The 6443-nt window shown below is 37.2% G+C and overlaps 1 long non-coding RNA gene across 1 annotated transcript; it reads left to right on the plus strand.

Moving 5' to 3' along the window:
* Nucleotides 1-929: 929 nt before the first annotated feature.
* On the plus strand, nt 930-2886 carry LOC140338351 (uncharacterized). The gene is made up of 2 exons (XR_011922230.1): nt 930-1297; nt 2618-2886. It is a non-coding gene; the product is annotated as an uncharacterized lncRNA (long non-coding RNA).
* The last annotated feature ends 3557 nt before the right edge of the window (nt 2887-6443 follow it).

Below are 6443 nucleotides of genomic sequence, written 5' to 3' on the forward strand. Positions count from 1 at the left end.
TGTTAGTGACCTATTGCAGAGAGCGCTGCATAGCCTGTTTTGCAACTGGCTTCTAAACGGCTGATACTCTTCTCAAGGTCTTGTCTGGTAGATAAGGCCTGGAGGTGAGCCTTCCAGTCCCAAGCATCCTCTCCTGGCGGGGACATACTGCTGGAGCTGGAAAACTCTTCTAATGTGGATGGGATGCAGGGACTAGCGATAGGGAAGATTTGTGGTAATTGTGCTGAGGGAGTAAATGATAGGCACAGTACCTGGGATGCTGGAGAGGTTGAAGGCCCAGCTTGCTGCACAGAATCTAGTTGGTCCGGTCCCATAGCCTTTGGGGATGCCAAAAATTGAGGCTGCAGCTTGATCTGCTGAAGCTTGTGGGTTGGCTGCCTCTGGCACCTGAAGCCTCGGCTTTGCAGCCTGGTCGCGGATGCTCTGCCCAGAGGGAAAAGCGGAAGAAAGCAGTGGCCAGGTTTGCTGCCTAGGATCAAGGTCTTCGGGTCCCGTGGCCACGGGGGGATGTTATAAATTAAGGCCACGGCTTTGCGACCTGGTTGGGGCTTCTCTGTCCACAAAAGGAGAACAGGCTGAGTAATTGCAGGCTGACACGGATTTTTGGCCAGGTTCCCCTTTCTGAACTGAATTAGTTTTGGGCCCCATGAACCAGGATCGTTTTCCGATGCTGTGATTCGAGCTAGATGTCATTTTTCCCTGCGCAGGTGCAGGAGCTATGCCACCACGTGTCCTACTCCATCAGCCAGCCATGCCCCCCAGGACATTTAAATTTGGACAATTCAGAGTTTATTGAAAAAATCCTGTTTACATTGGGCACATGATCCACAAGGGAATGTTCTATGATTCCAACTAGAATTTTGTAACTCACCAGTAAAATTAATTCATAACAATCATAATAAGCGATGGCACCTTTTCTGTATACAGTCTTCAGTTTGTCTCTAACTAATTAAGAAATTTTAATATTGCATGTCAAGGGGAGCCAGTGTTTTTCACAGATGTTCCTGTTAGCATAATTACTGGTGTACTCCTTTATCAGTCTTATGGTGTCATCCATCTTGGGAGAGGTTAAAGGAAAGAGTAACTCTTGTATACATTTTAGATTTGCTGTATGATAAGCCCACTTAAGATTTTTTTTTTTGTTTTTTACTATAGCGCCTATTAAGAAGTTTCCTTTGTAATAACTTGGCTCGAAGGTTATAATCATTTTCATTTGATCAATTCCTGGGTAGACGCAAAAACAGGGATAAGGAATACTATGAATCAAGGGGTAGCATACAGAATAGTATTATCAGCGGTAAGTTTACAAAACAGAGTTGAATCTGAAGAATTGTCCAATTGTTTCAAAATTTCAATATCCAAAAAAAAGATTCTATTACTTCATGGTAAAGTGCAGGTTAAATTAACTGATTTGTAAATAGGATAAAAATTCCAATAGTAGCCCTTTAGTTCCAGTCCATGTTTAGAAGACATCATCTATAAATCTTTTCCACAACATGATGTGGTCAAGGAATAGAGATTTATCATCAAGGGAGAATAGTTCTTTTTCCCAACCTCCTAAAAAGGAAAAATAAATCTCAACACTAATGAGTTCATCCTTGACTTGGTTTATTTCATTCTCTCCAAAAATGTCCTTGTCTTTGATAACAATTTCTATTTGCAAGTCCAAGATGTAAGGAGACTTGACAACGTCTTATGCCATCCTGATACATCCACCAGCTTTTGTATTTCCAACTATATCAATTGAGTTTACCTGATCCATTTATGTTGATTTATAACTAATAAATGAAAATATATACATAGAAATAAAAATTTGTATGATTTTCTGATTTTCAAGCTAAATTATGGAGAGTCTGTTACAACTTCAATGGTCAGTCATCTGGCCACTCCATGTGATACTTGGCTCAAAAGAATTTTTTTTTTTTTTTTAAGTATCCTAAGTTCATTGAGCATTTTTGTTTTTTTTTGTTTTTTGTTTTTTTGAAGTTAGATTCTTTTTTTCGGTTGTTTACATTTTTGTTATTTACTTTATGATTGTTACTTGTGTTAGTTGTGTCCAGACCTCTCAATTATTCCTGAAGAAGCAGCCTAGTGCTGCGAAATGTGTCGATTGAATTTGTTACTCCCCCTGATGTACCCTGGATATCATCCTTCTATGTGTGTGGGTCCTTTTTAAAATACAAATTGAGGTTAATCTGGCCCTTTTATGATTTTTTATTATTATGTATAGATTTTATTATAATTTAACTTTTTTTAAACGTTATAATAATATTTTGCAGATTTTTATTGTGGTTTTTTTCTATCATATGCTTTGAAAGTCCCACTTTTTTAACCTTTTGGTTTAGTAACCTCTTACTATTATTTGAGGGATGTGGCATACTTCTCTTGGAGAAGTATGGATTTATCTTTGGGATCCTCCCTCCTAAAATGCTTTATACTTTGGCATATAGATTGTATTGTAAAGATTTCATTTCAGATGTGATTTGTTTGAATTATTTTCATTTTTTTCAATTTATTTAGAAAATAGCAGACTACTGTTTGTTAGCGTACATAGTGAAATCCCTCTGTTTATTTTGTGTGTATTGATTTCACTAAGAAGTATTTCTCCCACTTCTAGGTTGCACTTGGTGACCGATACTACTTCCTTCAATGTACTTATTGAAAAACATTTGCCCCTGGATTGCAGAAGACGTCTGATTTCATGTGCCATGAGTGGAAACAAGGTGTTCCCAAAGTTTTAATTTTTGCTTGATTTTTTTTGTAGATATGTGTTGTATGAAATCTTATATGAAATTGTTTAAGTTATAGCCTTCAGAATTCAAATAAACAAATTTGAAAATACTAATAAGAATTAAAAAAATAAAATAAAATTGTATTTTTTAACAACTGTGATGTTTTTTATTAAAATATAACAGTCCTGCACATTTAGGGCAAGGAGTTTAGAGAGGACAGCTGGACATGATCATATACTGTATCATTCTGTATAGGGTATTTGGGAAGATATTCATAACATGTAGAGGGCAAGTAAATAATTTTTAAGCTACCTAATACAAAAACAAGGAAACTATTACATAAAAATAGTAAAACACACAGGCGCCATGCAGATATTCTCCTTCTACAAGGAACCATAAAAAAAGTATGTGCAATAAATCTTTACAATATTTTTGGTAAGACATTTAGGGCCTAGGCATAGAAAACATATTCTAGAAATGGTAATAAAGTTTCTAGGGCTTATCTCCTATGGCCTGTTCTTTTAAAAAAATAAATGTTGCTCTCGTGCTGTTATGATTATTTGGGCTTTGTCTACATGGACGTTTTCGCCAGCGTTTAATCTGAGGCTTTAAAAGCCCAATTTTGAAATTCTAGTGCATTTAAATAGGCTAATCTACATCAGGACCTTTCTTTGAGGCACATTTGTGAGCCTTATCTATAATGTTTCTTGCAACTTTTAAAAAATTAAAACGAGGGGTAACGCTGGAAAACTCCCAAAAACGTAGGTAAACGCTTCTATTGATTTTAATAGGGCGTTTTCCACATTTAAAAGCATTTTAAATGTAACCACATTAAAAACGAGGAAAAACACAGCATAGACGTTTTCCAGCGTTTTAAAGGCAAGATTTAAAACGCTATTAAAAGTGCTTATAAACACAGTAGGAACCTTTATATGTGTTTTTAAAAACGTCCCTGTAGACCCAGCATTATGTAATATTTATCTAATTAGCCTTATGTAATAATTATCAGCTGTCAAAATGTAGCTGATCCTGTGTGGAGAGAGACTTTGAGACTGTTATTGAGTAATACAGTGTAGCAATTTATTGTTACATTGTATTTACTATCACAAAAAGGATATTGTGAAGCTGGAGAGGGTGCAGAGAAGGGCTAAATTAATAAATAATTACTAAGTTAATAAAAGAAATGGAGGAGCTCAACTATGAGCTATGAACTGAATCTATTCTCCCGGGAGAAGATACATTTAAAAATATGTAAATGGTCCATATAGAGATTGTTCACAATTATTCTCAAAGGACAAGGGGGCACTCTTTGCATCTAGAGCAAGAGATTCTTCACAGTAAGATCTGTGAAAATGTGGAATTGGCTCCCTCAAAAAGAAGTTTCAGTTAGTTCTATAGAAAAAGCTGGATGCTTTTCTTGAATCACAGAATATAACTGGTGGATAAGACTGCTGGGATGGGTCCTGGATAGGAAATATATCTCCCATTATATATAGTAGTAGTCCCCAATCTTTTGCACGTCACAGACCACTAAATGCACTGACTCTGGACCGCACATGTGCAGGAAGGTGTGTTAGTCAAAGGGGAAGAAACTTCCCCACAGAGTGATGTCATTATGCCAGAACCCGGCCATTCTCCCATCGCAGGTCTGAGCCTGTGTGCGGGTGGGCGGGTTCTGGCATCATGACATCACTCTGTGGGGAAGTTTCTTCCCCTTTGAGTATCCAGAGACACAACCCGCCCATCTCCGAGCCTGCGGTGTCCTTGGAAGACATGGTCTGCCGTTCTGGCCAGTGCACCCCCCCCAAGCAAGGTCCTTCTGACCCAGCTGTTGGGCCACAGACCGGGGGTTGGGCTGATATAGAACATGGGCTTTTAAAATTAGGGTGTATGCTGTGAAAAGAGTTCAGGATTAGTAAAAGCAACTCAGCAAGGAGTTGCTATGGCTATTATATTTTAGGGCAATTGAATGGGAAGGAAGTTACTGGGTGGTCTGCTAAAGGAAGCAAAGGTGTGCTGTCAGGCAAGGGGAGTGGAAGTGCAGGAGGTAGGCTGAAAACAAACCTGGGTGGAAACAAGCTAAGAATCTGTATTACTTTTGTAAGAAAAGCTGTTGCTTTTTGATTTGATTTATGAATCGTAGAACTGTACCATAGAGTATTGTAATGTGAACTAAAAGGACTCTGCACCTACCTTTTTCATTTTGTTTCCATCAAATGCTAAAGGAAGCTATTTTGTTTTGGGATCAAAATAGACACTTGTACTGATAACAAACTTCTCTGTGTAGTTGGTGCAAGGGCTAATCCCTCTTCATATCACACTGGGTATTAAAGTTTTAAAATAAAGACAACAGAGACTGTTGATCCAGGGAACATCCAATTGCCTCACGGGATCAGAAAGGAATTTTTTTCCCTTGTTGGAGCAAATTAAACAATGCTTTCTATGTTTTTTTTTTTTTTTTGCCATCCCCTGGAGCACCTGTGTCTACAGGGTTTTACCTGGGATATGTTTATTACCCTAGTGGTTGAACTTAATAGATTTTTTCAAACTAACTATGATTATTAGGGCAACTTTTGGAAAACATTTGGCATTATTATCATATGCAGATAAAATAAACCTAACAAGTTCATATTTACCCAGCCCTGATTCTCTTATCTCCCATTCCACTTATGCTATTATTGTGTGTGTTTTTTTTTCTCTTTACTGCTGGCCATATATAAAGTTAGAAGAAGCCTGTACAAAACAACTATACTTTCTTTTTTTAAAGGATCTTCATGCATGTGCCTTGTGCATTGCCAATGCAATTTAGGTAAATGTGTATATGTACACTTTTTTCAACTCTTCCTTGTGACACTCACAAATTAATAACATAGGGACATTCCATTAGCACTAAGACATTAATTATTTTTTAGTTAAATATACATTTGCAGTGCACACGGGGTACTTAAGCGTGACCTATTCTTTGTAGATGTAATCTGGAATAATCCGTTTGTGACCTACAAACCATCTCTTAGTGGAATGGGGAAAAAAGACCGTAGATTTCTATATTTAAACTGCAGAGTGTAGAAAATAACAATCATAACTGGTTAGCAGTACACGCAAGACAACAGTGAGTGAGCTAGATGCAACAAGGAAACTGAATAATCTAAACAAAATCATATTTGGAGTGAACACACAGACAAAATGTATTTATTTGAACTGTATTATCTAACACAATGTTTGCAGCTGTGATTACCACTCTTGAACTCTTATGTCTGCTTCATGTTTTTTGAAAATATGAATAGGTATAACCACAGAACTCAGATAAGAGCACAAGGTCTAGGTGTTAAACAGGATGTACACCGATCCAAGAAAATGGGAAAGGACATATTTTAGCTTAGGCAGCGATGTGAGGTATAAAGAAAACTTTAAGGCAGTTGACTAGAGTCAAAGAAATGCTTAGAACATGCCTGCATTGCATTCAATATGGTGTGAATACAATTACTTTTTTGTTTTGTTTTTTTTAAATTTCATATTAGATTTTATTTTTCCATGTAATGCTACTTTAAAAAAAATATCTTCGATTGGCTCATGGCTGAGTAGAGTTACCAAGATTCATCGTATGGAGGATCTTACCTCCACTGTGAGGGGCACAAGCAGGAAAGTGGCAAACACCTGGTTCTACTGGTCCCAATTTATGCTTACTCCAGACTATAGGGACCTTGCTCTCTC

The sequence above is a fragment of the Pyxicephalus adspersus genome, chromosome 9, assembly GCF_032062135.1.
Source record: "Pyxicephalus adspersus chromosome 9, UCB_Pads_2.0, whole genome shotgun sequence".
NCBI classification, from domain to species: Eukaryota; Metazoa; Chordata; class Amphibia; order Anura; family Pyxicephalidae; genus Pyxicephalus; species Pyxicephalus adspersus.